Below are 17553 nucleotides of genomic sequence, written 5' to 3'. Positions count from 1 at the left end.
AATCATAAGAACCCGCCCCTTCTCTGTCTCTCGTTCTCATGTACGATTGTTCGCTGGACTATAGGGGGTTATTCATGCCAGAATTAAGCCTCGTGAAGTTACTGATGCCTCTCACCAAGCCACCTAAAGTCTTCCTAGCGCCATAAAATAATTCCATTAATTAATATGGACTGTCAATGGAGACAAGTTTGTTTCTAAGGCGTCAAACTGCCGACGCGTTCACGTCACATGACACGTACACATCATGTAGACGTAGTGTTCACGTCACGTGACACGTACACATCATGTAGACGTAGTGTTCATGACACGTACACATCATGTAGACGTAGTGTTCACATCATGTAGACGTAGTGTTCACGTCATGTAGACGTAGTGTACACATCATGTAGACGTAGTGTTCATGACACGTACACATCATGTAGACGTAGTGTTCACGTCATGTAGACGTAGTGTACACATCATGTAGACGTAGTGTTCTAACGGTCAGAGCATTGGGACAGTAACCAAAATGTTGCTGGATCAAATCCCAAAGCCGACAATAAACTTCTTTGTTGTTGTTTGGCCTGAGCAAAGCACTGTTTCCCAGGTGACTGTGGATTTCGATTAAGGCAGCCTCCCGCACCTCTCTGATTCAGAGGGGTTGGGTTAAATGCGGAAGGCACACAACTGACTAGGTATCCCCCTTTCATTTTCTTTATTGGAGGTAGCCTAGGTCTCTAGTGGCGCATTCAAAACAACTCACAAGTCAGCAATCTCTGACTTCCGACTTCAGGGCGTTCAAGACAACTGGGAACTCTGAAAAACACAAGCTCAGAGTGGGATTTTTGTTTTGTTTTGAACAGTCATCCAACTCGGAATCTCTGACATCTTTCTCTGACCTGAAAACCACTGATGTCATGATTTGATCTCGTTTTTCCCCCCATTTCCCAGTTTACTGGATTAACAGATGCAATCCTTCATCTATATATTAATGTGGAGATGTTTTATGGTTAATTAAAAGCAGGGTTTGAATTGAGGGAGTATGAGAGGATATAGGCCTTGTTATAGAGACGTGCAAAAAGCATATGCTACCACTTGTTTGCTTAGCCATATGAAAAGCAACGGTCCAGATTTTATAGAGCGATCTAGGCTATAACAATGATAAAACGCCACTATTATTTCCACAGTCTACTAGCCTATCGAAGGTCTTGCTCAGCCTAAACATCACAGGACAATGTGGTTGGTTTATTAAATGCTCTGCAATGTAGAGCTATGTCTATTGCAAAATACCAAGAAGTTAGAATCAGTATGGGTCTACGCATCGACTAAACAGCTTAACAGATAAAAATGTATTATTCAGAAGGATCCCATTGAATCAGGCTATTCATTTCAGTGCAGTTGCATCCTTACGCATATCCTTAGACTAAACGGAACCGAAAACAGCCTGTTTTGATCACAGATCATGATGAAGCATGAACATTTTACCCTGTTTGTCATTGATTTAGCCCACAATTGCCTACAGAGTTGATACACATGAAGACCTATAGTTAATCTGAAATTGACAAACAAAAGCCTGACTAGGATCCCAACTTTCCCCCACGTCATATTTATTACCAATTAGGCTAAATGTATTCCTGTTCATTTGCATAACCATTGTGATTAATGTTATTTTACCATCTTCTGCTTGTAATGAATTAACAGGCATCAGGGTAAACATAATATCATTTCAGTGCCCTCCACACGCACACATTAATACTACTTACCTTACAGATCAGAAAGTGAGCTAATTATCACTCCATTCATATGCAAATACATTTGAATCACATGCAGTGATGCAGACACTGGCTTGTCTGGCTGGCATGTTTTCATTTTAAACAGGCATTCCCTTATCTACACTGAAATCATTTTAGACCTTAATTATGATTTAAAAACAATCCTAGCTCATTAGCACCCCCTTGTGGTTGAATGTATATATTGCATGTCTTATGATACAATGAATCGTCTTAAACTAACAAATACCATCAAGGGATACGTCACAATTTACAATAACAAACACCGTATAAAACAGCTGTGAAAACCAATCTAGCAATATTTTAGATTTTAATACATAACCATTGATCTTTTTTTCGGTACATGTGTGTCAATTTACTTTCTGATTTTCTTATACACTCACATGGAAATCATAGACTGAAATACAAACATCTGGTGTGTGGAATACAGAGGAGGGAAGTGTTGTGTGGATGGGAGGAATAGAGAGGAGGGAAGTATTGTGTGGATGGGAGGAATAGAGAGGAGGGAAGTGGTGTGTGGATGGGAGGAATAGAGAGGAGGGAAGTGTTGTGTGGATGGGAGGAATAGAGAGGAGGGAAGTGTTGTGTGGATGGGAGGAATAGAGAGGAGGGAAGTGTTGTGTGGATGGGAGGAATAGAGAGGAGGGAAGTGTTGTGTGGATGGGAGGAATAGAGAGGAGGGAAGTGTTGTGTGGATGGGAGGAATAGAGAGGAGGGAAGTGTTGTGTGGATGGGAGGAATAGAGAGGAGGGAAGTGTTGTGTGGATGGGAGGAATAGAGAGGAGGGAAGTGTTGTGTGGATGGGAGGAATAGAGAGGAGGGAAGTGTTGTGTGGATGGGAGGAATAGAGAGGATGGAAGTGTTGTGTGGATGGGAGGAATAGAGAGGAGGGAAGTGTTGTGTGGATGGGAGGAATACAGAGGAGGGAAGTGTTGTGTGGATGGGTGGAATAGAGAGGAGGGAAGTGTTGTGTGGATGGGAGGAATAGAGAGGATGGAAGTGTTGTGTGGATGGGAGGAATAGAGAGGAGGGAAGTGTTGTGTGGATGGGAGGAATACAGAGGAGGGAAGTGTTGTGTGGATGGGTGGAATAGAGAGGAGGGAAGTGTTGTGTGGATGGGAGGAATAGAGAGGAGGGAAGTGTTGTGTGGATGGGAGGAATAGAGAGGAGGGAAGTGTTGTGTGGATGGGAGGAATAGAGAGGAGGGAAGTGTTGTGTGGATGGGAGGAATAGAGAGGAGGGAAGTGTTGTGTGGATGGGAGGAATAGAGAGGATGGAAGTGTTGTGTGGATGGGAGGAATAGAGAGGAGGGAAGTGTTGTGTGGATGGGAGGAATAGAGAGGAGGGAAGTGTTGTGTGGATGGGAGGAATAGAGAGGAGGGAAGTGTTGTGTGGATGGGAGGAATAGAGAGGATGGAAGTGTTGTGTGGATGGGAGGAATAGAGAGGAGGGAAGTGTTGTGTGGATGAGAGATTCTTCCTGTTTTTCAACAGGTTGCCGACTCGAAGAGGGAAACTGCAACGTCCAAGCGCTGCTGCCATCTTTGTTCTGAGTGTTTGCAGTGATAGTGTTTTTATAGCTAATCTGTTCAGCTCACATTACGTGCCCAGTATAATCGTTTTCTTGCTCTATCTTAGCAGATAATGACAACATGACAATAACAGTAGCTGATGTAATGAAAAGTTGGAGGGTGGTAGATAATGAAGGACATCAGGTGGATCCATGTCTGGGTGTTAGGCAGAACCCCCTAGGTCCTGGAGAACAGGAGCAGAGTAAAGTGAACAGGTCAGAACCCCCTGGGTCCTGGAGAACAGGAGCAGAGTAAAGGCAACAGGGCAGAACCCCCTAGGTCCTGGAGAACAGGAGCAGAGTAAAGGCAACAGGGCAGAACCCCCTAGGTCCTGGAGAACAGGAGCAGAGTAAAGGCAACAGGGCAGAACCCCCTAGGTCCTGGAGAACAGGAGCAGAGTAAAGGCAACAGGGCAGAACCCCCTAGGTCCTGGAGAACAGGAGCAGAGTAAAGGCAACAGGGCAGAACCCCCTAGGTCCTGGAGAACAGGAGCAGAGTAAAGGCAACAGGGCAGAACCCCCTAGGTCCTGGAGAACAGGAGCAGAGTAAAGGCAACAGGGCAGAACCCCCTAGGTCCTGGAGAACAGGAGCAGAGTAAAGGCAACAGGGCAGAACCCCCTAGGTCCTGGAGAACAGGAGCAGAGTAAAGGCAACAGGGCAGAACCCCCTAGGTCCTGGAGAACAGGACCTTTATTTTCATACTGTATGCTCTCACTCTCATCACTATCTCCTTTGCCATCTTATCAAGTCTTTACTTGGAACTCCATCTCCATCCCCCCCCCCCCCCCCCCCCCCACACACACACACACTATAGCATCTTGCTTACATTTCTCACATTTTAGGCATCCAGCTGAGAGGCCTTGGATGGATAATGTTACACTGACATGGGCACAGGGGTCTATGTACAGTCATTTTTAGTGTGGCGTCAACGTAGTTGAACAGGAGAAGAGGATGTGGTTACTTGTGGTTGCCATAGTTCAACAGCTGAAAAGCCGTCATTAACATACTCCCAGAGACAGCAATATATTCAGTATTCACTGAATGAAGTAGCCTACCCATCCCCATTTACAATTGTACTCATCAATTAAATAAATGATACTATCGCACATTCAATTACGTTATTATTGTAGACTGTAGACTACTCCTGTATCTACCTTGTACAATAACGTAATCATTGAATGAAATAGCGTACCCATCCACATTTACAATTGAATTGATCAATTAGATAAATAATAGTAGCACATACAGTTACATTGTTGTAGAATAGGCTACTACTGTATCCACACTATATTAGGATACCGTTGTGATATTGTCAGGCCTGATTTTAGGTCTTCGAACGCAGTTGCATGTTGTACCTTGTTTCCCTTCTTCGGTGAAAAGTAGTTTAATTTAATTTACAATTGAATTAATCCATTAAATAAATAATACTAGCACACAAAATTACATTATTATACGCTAGCCTACTCCACTATCAACACTGTAAATAATACTAGCACATAAAATTACATTATTATACGCTAGCCTACTCCACTATCAACACTGTAAATAACACTAGCACATAAAATTACATTATTATACGCTAGCCTACTCCACTATCAACACTGTAAATAATATTGCCTAAGTGCTTTCGACAATACGTTTTCAACAAAGAAGTATTATTTACAAAGAAACCCAATTTGCCCTAACGCAGTAGACGTAAATATTTCCTAATGATATCACAATTGAAATATAACCTACTTACTCCTCAACTGGATCAAGGACATCTTGGTAATTATTTTCATTGTCTCTAATAAGAAAACTGTCTGGGGCAGACACTCGAAAATCACTTCTGCCGCTTGTAAAAAAACTACAACGAATGAATGTCTGTGTCGTCGCCGAGCTCTCAAACACCGTGCCAGTCTCTCACTCTATGAATGGTCACTGCAATTCGGATTCCTTGGGACGTCCTTACCCTAAACTAACACTAAACTTAACCAATTTACATTTATACTTGATAGAGGTATGGACATCCCAAGGATCCCAATTAGCATGGGCCCTCTGGGAAAGTCTATGAACTGTTCTATTCGACTAAAGGGACATCCCAAGGATCTCGAATAGCACCTATGAACTCCTCTGAGAGCCATGGACACAACTCTTATTGGTTGTCTGATATGGAACTGGTAACAACACAGTCTATGATTGGCTAACAACATTTAGATCTGTATACAGCGAGCTAACATACCATGCCATGCGGTGTTGAGGGAAAGACAGATTATCTATAGATTGGGCATCATATTTTCTAGGCCATTAGCGATAACAGGAAATACACAAGCCTTAATATACACTATAGTTCAAGGTGGCTACATAGGAATGTCTGCTTGCACAGAAAAATTGTACGTTTCTAACATTTATGGTTGAGATTTAATTCATACAAATATAAACTATGCACATTATGACTTTCATTAACACTCGATGCAGACGTCACGCAGATGTTATTAAGGCGTTTGTGTCATGTCAGGTGGTACGGTTGCCTAGGTTTATATATGTCCCTTATCACCCCCCATACAGGACCGTTGGCTACAGCAGCACCTGAAAACTAGGTCAATCAAAGTGTGGCGGCTCTCCTACATGTGGATGCGTGTGCAGCAGGCTACTGCATGGGGACTACTGTGATGGAACAGCTTCGCAGAGCAGAAAGAATGGAAATCATTTCCTGAAATGCGGTTGTCTCCGTGGATCAGTATACCACTACAACCCATCACCCCCAAGCCCACTGATGCCAACGCAGCAAGTGACCGCGCATTGCTCGCAGCGGCAATAAGGACCAACACCTTAATTATCAGGCCGTGGTGACATAGACGGTCACAGCACAGCAGTCACCGTTAATTATTCGCCGCAACAATTAGGATTTAAATCGCTGTTATATTTTGGGATTTATTTCACCGGCAGCTGCTGCGGTAACACCCCTCTTTGTAGATAGCGTGCACTCCTTCTCCCTTCCTCTCATCGGCTCTCCATCCTTCCTTCCCGGAACGGCTGGGTGGACTGGTGGGGCTATGGAGGATGCAGGTGAGATGAGGAAGACATTCACGGTACCGGAGATTAAACCGTTGAATCAGTACGACTTCAACCGAGCCAAGGTGTGCGCCAGCGTCCGGTGGCTACTGGCGAAGTCATACGGATCCGCAGGTAAAATGGGCTTTATTTATCATGGGCGATTTACGGGTTGACGTTTCTCCGGTTATTGATGCAGTTGGCCGGTGCCCGTGGACTATAACGGGGAAAGTGCACGTTTTTTCCCAGGGCATCTATTGGACAGAATCACGGACATTTACTGTTAATAACAACGGAATAATTATATTTTATTCGAAAAAGGTTTATGTTATCAAGGTTACGATGTGTCTGATTATAGACTACAGCTAGATGTGATAGGCGACTCACACAAAGCATCTCAAAGGCTCACACCCATATGCGTCTATCCTCTTCATCACAGGCTGTTAGCTACTGCTTCTCTGACCATTTCACTCTCACAGGTGAACGCGTTGAATGCCATATGTTACAGCGTACCTGTTCATTCATCTTTTTATTTTGTATTTTAAATGGGGTGATTCTATAGGTTCAGAAATCAGAATGGTTAAGAAATAAGAAGGCCTTGATTCAAAGGGGCAGCGGTTCGCGTGGAGCGGTATGGGCGGAGGAGGATGACGTCACCGCCTTCCTTTTATACTTCTATCGTCAATTAATCTGTTATTTATTCCGCGGCCTGTAATACTACTGGATGATAATATAGACCTACACTCCGAGATCAACAGGCCTATCTGCTCGTTAAATGTGTTGCACGCGCCACATATCAGGCTAATATGAGTGTAGGCCTATGCCACCGCGTGCGTGGTAAATCTAAATGGATATCCCTTCTTTATGTGTGTCAGTGTTACACGCGCACACGCCTTGGCTACATCACCGTGGTCCAGCCTTCTCGTAGCCATACACATGCATGGCTTGTGTGTTATAGATTGTGTTATAGATTGACACAATCGTGTGAAGGTGACACTGCTACTCATATAGTCTGTGGTTAAACGTCAGCTATACAGCTGCCTCAAAAGGACATGTGATGAACATACAGATATGTCTGTTCTGGCTTTATCGGCACAAGCTTCCATCACCACCGATAGGCGAAGTGGATAGATTATAACCACGTCGCTTTCACCTGCCAATTTATATCAGATCAGCGATTGTACGCCTACCATTAAGGAAAGGAGACGAGGAAAGGATATAATCTCGCATAATCGTTTTTATGTAGCCTACACATTTCCCTGGCAGTTGCACCTGGGGGTTCCCTTTGTCAGACTACAGGCCTGCTAACACGCCCATTTTATAAAAACTGTAACGTCCTCTGCAGTACGCAGTCGGACACAACGTCTTGGAACGTTCAGAAACAATGCATGTAAAATATGGAACATGTAGAATATGGGACATGTAGAATAGGGAACATGTAGAATATGGGACATGTAGAATAGGGAACATGTAGAATATGGAACATGTAGAATATGGGACATGTTGAATATGGGACATGTAGAATATAGAACATGTAGAATATAGAACATGTAGAATATAGAACGTATAGAACATGTAGAAAATAGAACATGTAGAATATAGAACATGTAGAATATAGAACATGTAGAATATAGAACATGTAGAATAGGGAACATGTAGAATATAGAACATGTAGAATATGGAACATGTAGAATATAGAACATGTAGAATATGGACATGTAGAATATAGAACATGTAGAATATGGAACATGTAGAATATAGAACATGTAGAATATGGAACATGTAGAATCTAGAATGTAGAATATAGAACATGTAGAATATAGAACATGTAGAATATAGAACATGTAGAATATAGAACATGTAGAATATGGGACATGTAGAATATAGAACATGTAGAATATAGAACATGTAGAATATAGAACATGTAGAATATAGAACATGTAGAATATGGGACATGTAGAATATAGAACATGTAGAATATAGAACATGTAGAATATAGAACATGTAGAATATAGAACATGTAGAATAGGGAACATGTAGAATATAGAACATGTAGAATATAGAACATGTAGAATATAGAACATGTAGAATATGGAACATGTAGAATATGGAACATGTAGAATATAGAACATGTAGAATCTAGAATGTAGAATATAGAACATGTAGAATATAGAACATGTAGAATTTAGAACATGTAGAATATAGAACATGTAGAATATAGAACATGTAGAATATAGAACATGTAGAAAATAGAACATGTAGAATATAGAATATGTAGAATATAGAACATGTAGAATGTAGAATATAGAACATGTAGAATATAGAACATGTAGAATATAGAACATGTAGAATATGGGACATGTAGAATATAGAACATGTAGAATAGGGAACATGTAGAATAGAGAACATGTAGAATATAGAACATGTAGAATATAGGACATGTAGAATATAGAACATGTAGAATATAGAACATGTAGAATATAGAACATGTAGAATATAGAACATGTAGAATATAGAACATGTAGAATATAGAATATGTAGAATATAGAACATGTAGAATGTAGAAAGTAGAATATAGAACATGTAGAATATAGAACATGTAGAATATAGAACATGTAGAATATGGGACATGTAGAATATAGAACATGTAGAATAGGGAACATGTAGAATAGAGAACATGTAGAATATAGAACATGTAGAATAGGGAACATGTAGAATAGAGAACATGTAGAATATGGGACATGTAGAATATAGAACATGTAGAATAGGGAACATGTAGAATATGGGACATGTAGAATAGGGAACATGTAGAATATGGGACATGTAGAATATAGAACATGTAGAATAGGGAACATGTAGAATATAGAACATGTAGAATAGGGAACATGTAGAATATAGAACATGTAGAATAGGGAACATGTAGAATATAGAACATGTAGAATAGGGAACATGTAGAATAGAGAACATGTAGAATAGAGAACATGTAGAATATAGAACATGTAGAATATAGAACATGTAGAATATAGAACATGTAGAATAGGGAACATGTAGAATATAGAACATGTAGAATATAGAACATGTAGAATATAGAACATGTAGAATATAGAACATGTAGAATCTAGAATGTAGAATATAGAACATGTAGAATATAGAACATGTAGAATTTAGAACATGTAGAATATAGAACATGTAGAATATAGAACATGTAGAATATAGAACATGTAGAAAATAGAACATGTAGAATATAGAATATGTAGAATATAGAACATGTAGAATGTAGAATGTAGAATATAGAACATGTAGAATATAGAACATGTAGAATATAGAACATGTAGAATATGGGACATGTAGAATATAGAACATGTAGAATATAGAACATGTAGAATATAGAACATGTAGAATATAGAACATGTAGAATATAGAACATGTAGAATATGGAACATGTAGAATATGGGACATGTTGAATATGGGACATGTAGAATATAGAACATGTAGAATATGGGACATGTAGAATATAGAACATGTAGAATATGGGACATGTAGAATATAGAACATGTAGAATATAGAACATGTAGAATATAGAACATGTAGAATATAGAACATGTAGAATAGGGAACATGTAGAATATAGAACATGTAGAATATGGAACATGTAGAATATAGAACATGTAGAATCTAGAATGTAGAATATAGAACATGTAGAATATAGAACATGTAGAATTTAGAACATGTAGAATATAGAACATGTAGAATATAGAACATGTAGAATATAGAACATGTAGAAAATAGAACATGTAGAATATAGAACATGTAGAATATAGAACATGTAGAATAGGGAACATGTAGAATATAGAACATGTAGAATATGGAACATGTAGAATATAGAACATGTAGAATATGGACATGTAGAATATAGAACATGTAGAATATGGAACATGTAGAATATAGAACATGTAGAATATGGAACATGTAGAATCTAGAATGTAGAATATAGAACATGTAGAATATAGAACATGTAGAATATAGAACATGTAGAATATAGAACATGTAGAATATGGGACATGTAGAATATAGAACATGTAGAATATAGAACATGTAGAATATAGAACATGTAGAATATAGAACATGTAGAATATGGGACATGTAGAATATAGAACATGTAGAATATAGAACATGTAGAATATAGAACATGTAGAATATAGAACATGTAGAATAGGGAACATGTAGAATATAGAACATGTAGAATATAGAACATGTAGAATATAGAACATGTAGAATATGGAACATGTAGAATATGGAACATGTAGAATATAGAACATGTAGAATCTAGAATGTAGAATATAGAACATGTAGAATATAGAACATGTAGAATTTAGAACATGTAGAATATAGAACATGTAGAATATAGAACATGTAGAATATAGAACATGTAGAAAATAGAACATGTAGAATATAGAATATGTAGAATATAGAACATGTAGAATGTAGAATATAGAACATGTAGAATATAGAACATGTAGAATATAGAACATGTAGAATATGGGACATGTAGAATATAGAACATGTAGAATAGGGAACATGTAGAATAGAGAACATGTAGAATATAGAACATGTAGAATATAGGACATGTAGAATATAGAACATGTAGAATATAGAACATGTAGAATATAGAACATGTAGAATATAGAACATGTAGAATGTAGAAAGTAGAATATAGAACATGTAGAATATAGAACATGTAGAATATAGAACATGTAGAATATGGGACATGTAGAATATAGAACATGTAGAATAGGGAACATGTAGAATAGAGAACATGTAGAATATAGAACATGTAGAATAGGGAACATGTAGAATAGAGAACATGTAGAATATGGGACATGTAGAATATAGAACATGTAGAATAGGGAACATGTAGAATATGGGACATGTAGAATAGGGAACATGTAGAATATGGGACATGTAGAATATAGAACATGTAGAATAGGGAACATGTAGAATATAGAACATGTAGAATAGGGAACATGTAGAATATAGAACATGTAGAATAGGGAACATGTAGAATATAGAACATGTAGAATAGGGAACATGTAGAATAGAGAACATGTAGAATAGAGAACATGTAGAATATAGAACATGTAGAATATAGAACATGTAGAATATAGAACATGTAGAATAGGGAACATGTAGAATATAGAACATGTAGAATATAGAACATGTAGAATATAGAACATGTAGAATATAGAACATGTAGAATCTAGAATGTAGAATATAGAACATGTAGAATATAGAACATGTAGAATTAGAACATGTAGAATATAGAACATGTAGAATATAGAACATGTAGAATATAGAACATGTAGAAAATAGAACATGTAGAATATAGAATATGTAGAATATAGAACATGTAGAATGTAGAATGTAGAATATAGAACATGTAGAATATAGAACATGTAGAATATAGAACATGTAGAATATGGGACATGTAGAATATAGAACATGTAGAATATAGAACATGTAGAATATAGAACATGTAGAATATAGAACATGTAGAATATAGAACATGTAGAATATGGAACATGTAGAATATGGGACATGTTGAATATGGGACATGTAGAATATAGAACATGTAGAATATGGGACATGTAGAATATAGAACATGTAGAATATGGGACATGTAGAATATAGAACATGTAGAATATAGAACATGTAGAATATAGAACATGTAGAATATAGAACATGTAGAATAGGGAACATGTAGAATATAGAACATGTAGAATATGGAACATGTAGAATATAGAACATGTAGAATCTAGAATGTAGAATATAGAACATGTAGAATATAGAACATGTAGAATTTAGAACATGTAGAATATAGAACATGTAGAATATAGAACATGTAGAATATAGAACATGTAGAAAATAGAACATGTAGAATATAGAACATGTAGAATATAGAACATGTAGAATAGGGAACATGTAGAATATAGAACATGTAGAATATGGAACATGTAGAATATAGAACATGTAGAATATGGACATGTAGAATATAGAACATGTAGAATATGGAACATGTAGAATATAGAACATGTAGAATATGGAACATGTAGAATCTAGAATGTAGAATATAGAACATGTAGAATATAGAACATGTAGAATATAGAACATGTAGAATATAGAACATGTAGAATATGGGACATGTAGAATATAGAACATGTAGAATATAGAACATGTAGAATATAGAACATGTAGAATATAGAACATGTAGAATATGGGACATGTAGAATATAGAACATGTAGAATATAGAACATGTAGAATATAGAACATGTAGAATATAGAACATGTAGAATAGGGAACATGTAGAATATAGAACATGTAGAATATAGAACATGTAGAATATAGAACATGTAGAATATGGAACATGTAGAATATGGAACATGTAGAATATAGAACATGTAGAATCTAGAATGTAGAATATAGAACATGTAGAATATAGAACATGTAGAATTTAGAACATGTAGAATATAGAACATGTAGAATATAGAACATGTAGAATATAGAACATGTAGAAAATAGAACATGTAGAATATAGAATATGTAGAATATAGAACATGTAGAATGTAGAATATAGAACATGTAGAATATAGAACATGTAGAATATAGAACATGTAGAATATGGGACATGTAGAATATAGAACATGTAGAATAGGGAACATGTAGAATAGAGAACATGTAGAATATAGAACATGTAGAATATAGGACATGTAGAATATAGAACATGTAGAATATAGAACATGTAGAATATAGAACATGTAGAATATAGAACATGTAGAATATAGAACATGTAGAATATAGAATATGTAGAATATAGAACATGTAGAATGTAGAAAGTAGAATATAGAACATGTAGAATATAGAACATGTAGAATATAGAACATGTAGAATATGGGACATGTAGAATATAGAACATGTAGAATAGGGAACATGTAGAATAGAGAACATGTAGAATATAGAACATGTAGAATAGGGAACATGTAGAATAGAGAACATGTAGAATATGGGACATGTAGAATATAGAACATGTAGAATAGGGAACATGTAGAATATGGGACATGTAGAATAGGGAACATGTAGAATATGGGACATGTAGAATATAGAACATGTAGAATAGGGAACATGTAGAATATAGAACATGTAGAATAGGGAACATGTAGAATATAGAACATGTAGAATAGGGAACATGTAGAATATAGAACATGTAGAATAGGGAACATGTAGAATAGAGAACATGTAGAATAGAGAACATGTAGAATATAGAACATGTAGAATATAGAACATGTAGAATATAGAACATGTAGAATATAGAACATGTAGAATATAGAACATGTAGAATATAGAACATGTAGAATATAGAACATGTAGAATCTAGAATGTAGAATATAGAACATGTAGAATATAGAACATGTAGAATTTAGAACATGTAGAATATAGAACATGTAGAATATAGAACATGTAGAATATAGAACATGTAGAAAATAGAACATGTAGAATATAGAATATGTAGAATATAGAACATGTAGAATGTAGAATGTAGAATATAGAACATGTAGAATATAGAACATGTAGAATATAGAACATGTAGAATATGGGACATGTAGAATATAGAACATGTAGAATATAGAACATGTAGAATATAGAACATGTAGAATATAGAACATGTAGAATATGGAACATGTAGAATATGGGACATGTTGAATATGGGACATGTAGAATATAGAACATGTAGAATATGGGACATGTAGAATATAGAACATGTAGAATATGGGACATGTAGAATATAGAACATGTAGAATATAGAACATGTAGAATATAGAACATGTAGAATATAGAACATGTAGAATAGGGAACATGTAGAATATAGAACATGTAGAATATGGAACATGTAAGAATATAGAACATGTAGAATCTAGAATGTAGAATATAGAACATGTAGAATATAGAACATGTAGAATTTAGAACATGTAGAATATAGAACATGTAGAATATAGAACATGTAGAATATAGAACATGTAGAAAATAGAACATGTAGAATATAGAATATGTAGAATATAGAACATGTAGAATGTAGAATGTAGAATATAGAACATGTAGAATATAGAACATGTAGAATATAGAACATGTAGAATATGGGACATGTAGAATATAGAACATGTAGAATAGGGAACATGTAGAATAGAGAACATGTAGAATATAGAACATGTAGAATATAGGACATGTAGAATATAGAACATGTAGGATATAGAACATGTAGAATATAGAACATGTAGAATATAGAACATGTAGAATATAGAACATGTAGAATATAGAACATGTAGAATATAGAATATGTAGAATATAGAAAGTAGAATATAGAACATGTAGAATATAGAACATGTAGAATATAGAACATGTAGAATATGGGACATGTAGAATATAGAACATGTAGAATAGGGAACATGTAGAATAGAGAACATGTAGAATATAGAACATGTAGAATAGGGAACATGTAGAATAGAGAACATGTAGAATATGGGACATGTAGAATATAGAACATGTAGAATAGGGAACATGTAGAATATGGGACATGTAGAATAGGGAACATGTAGAATATGGGACATGTAGAATATAGAAACATGTAGAATAGGGAACATGTAGAATATAGAACATGTAGAATAGGGAACATGTAGAATATAGAACATGTAGAATAGGGAACATGTAGAATATAGAACATGTAGAATAGGGAACATGTAGAATAGAGAACATGTAGAATAGAGAACATGTAGAATATAGAACATGTAGAATATAGAACATGTAGAATATAGAACATGTAGAATAGGGAACATGTAGAATATAGAACATGTAGAATATAGAACATGTAGAATATAGAACATGTAGAATATGGAACATGTAGAATATGGAACATGTAGAATATAGAACATGTAGAATCTAGAATGTAGAATATAGAACATGTAGAATATAGAACATGTAGAATTTAGAACATGTAGAATATAGAACATGTAGAATATAGAACATGTAGAATATAGAACATGTAGAAAATAGAACATGTAGAATATAGAATATGTAGAATATAGAATATGTAGAATATAGAACATGTAGAATGTAGAATGTAGAATATAGAACATGTAGAATATAGAACATGTAGAATATAGAACATGTAGAATATGGGACATGTAGAATATAGAACATGTAGAATAGGGAACATGTAGAATAGAGAACATGTAGAATATAGAACATGTAGAATATAGGACATGTAGAATATAGGACATGTAGAATATAGAACATGTAGAATATAGAACATGTAGAATATAGAACATGTAGAATATAGAATATGTAGAATATAGAACATGTAGAATGTAGAAAGTAGAATATAGAACATGTAGAATATAGAACATGTAGAATATAGAACATGTAGAATATGGGACATGTAGAATATAGAACATGTAGAATAGGGAACATGTAGAATAGAGAACATGTAGAATATAGAACATGTAGAATAGGGAACATGTAGAATAGAGAACATGTAGAATATGGGACATGTAGAATATAGAACATGTAGAATAGGGAACATGTAGATTATGGGACATGTAGAATAGGGAACATTTAGAATATGGGACATGTAGAATATAGAACATGTAGAATAGGGAACATGTAGAATATAGAACATGTAGAATAGGGAACATGTAGAATATAGAACATGTAGAATAGGGAACATGTAGAATATAGAACATGTAGAATAGGGAACATGTAGAATAGAGAACATGTAGAATATAGAACATGTAGAATATGGGAACATGTAGAATATGGGACATGTAGAATAGGGAACATGTAGAATATAGAACATGTAGAATAGGGAACATGTAGAATATAGAACATGTAGAATAGAGAACATGTAGAATATAGAACATGTAGAATAGAGAACATGTAGAATATAGAACATGTAGAATAGGGAACATGTAGAATAGAGAACATGTAGAATAGGGAACATGTAGAATAGAGAACATGTAGGCCTATAATTGATATAACCTTTATTTTAGCAGGGAGTCGTAATAACCTCAGCTCTGTTCATGGCAGTTCTATCTGGAACACTGTATTTGGATAGTTTGTAGATGGTTTGTAGATGGTTTGTAGATGGTTTGTAGATGTTCAATAGCTTTCAACAACATTTCAACTAACTATCCACTAACCCTATGCCTAACCCTAACCTTAACCCTTAACCTTAACCCTTAAATTAACCCTAACCTTAATCCTTAACCCTTAAATTAACCCTAACCTTAATCCTAACCTTAACCCGTACCCTAGCCCTAACCTTAGCCCCTAACCTTAGCCCTAACCTTAACCCTTACCCTAACCTTAACCCTAACCCTTACCCTAACCTTAACCCTTACCCTAACCTTAACCCTTACCCTAACCCTTACCCTAACCTTAACCCTTACCCTAACCTTAACCCTTACACTAACCTTAACCCTTATTCCAAACCTAACCGTGACCTTAGCAAGCAGTTGCTTATCAACAGATAGTGTGTTGATAGTGTGGCCGTCTGTAGAGCATCTATATCTACATCTGATGTATGTACAAGGCTACCTGACGTATGTACAAGGCTACCTGACGTATGTACAAGGCTACCTGACGTATGTACAAGGCTACCTGACGTATGTACAAGGCTACCTGATGTATGTACAAGGCTACCTGACGTATGTACCAGGCTACCTGATGTATGTACAAGGCTACCTGATGTATGTACAAGGCTACTGATGTAGCTACTGATGTATGTACAAGGCTACCTGACGTATGTACAAGGCTACCTGACGTATGTACAAGGCTACCTGACGTATGTACAAGGCTACCTGACGTATGTACAAGGCTACCTGACGTATGTTGAAGGCTACCTGACGTATGTACAAGGCTACCTGATGTATGTACAAGGCTACCTGACGTATGTTGAAGGCTACCTGACGTATGTAGAAGGATACCTGATGTATGTACAAGGCTACCTGACGTATGTACAAGGCTACCTGACGTATGTTGAAGGCTACCTGACGTATGTAGAAGGTTACCTGAGGTATGTAGAAGGCTACCTTCCGTATGTAGAAGGTTACCTGATGTATGTTGTTAGTAGCCTAT

The 17553-nt window shown here is 36.1% G+C and overlaps 1 pseudogene; it reads left to right on the top strand.

Annotated features, from left to right (window-relative positions):
- The first annotated feature begins 5894 nt into the window (after positions 1-5894).
- Positions 5895-17553, top strand: part of LOC116352984 (calmodulin-regulated spectrin-associated protein 3-like) — a 49847-nt pseudogene continuing 38188 nt past the window's right edge.

This window comes from Oncorhynchus kisutch, unplaced genomic scaffold (genome assembly GCF_002021735.2).
Source record: "Oncorhynchus kisutch isolate 150728-3 unplaced genomic scaffold, Okis_V2 scaffold3649, whole genome shotgun sequence".
Lineage (NCBI taxonomy): Eukaryota > Metazoa > Chordata > Actinopteri > Salmoniformes > Salmonidae > Oncorhynchus > Oncorhynchus kisutch.
The sequence above is the reverse complement of the archived record's forward strand: the minus strand, read 5'-3'. Positions and strand labels throughout refer to the sequence as shown.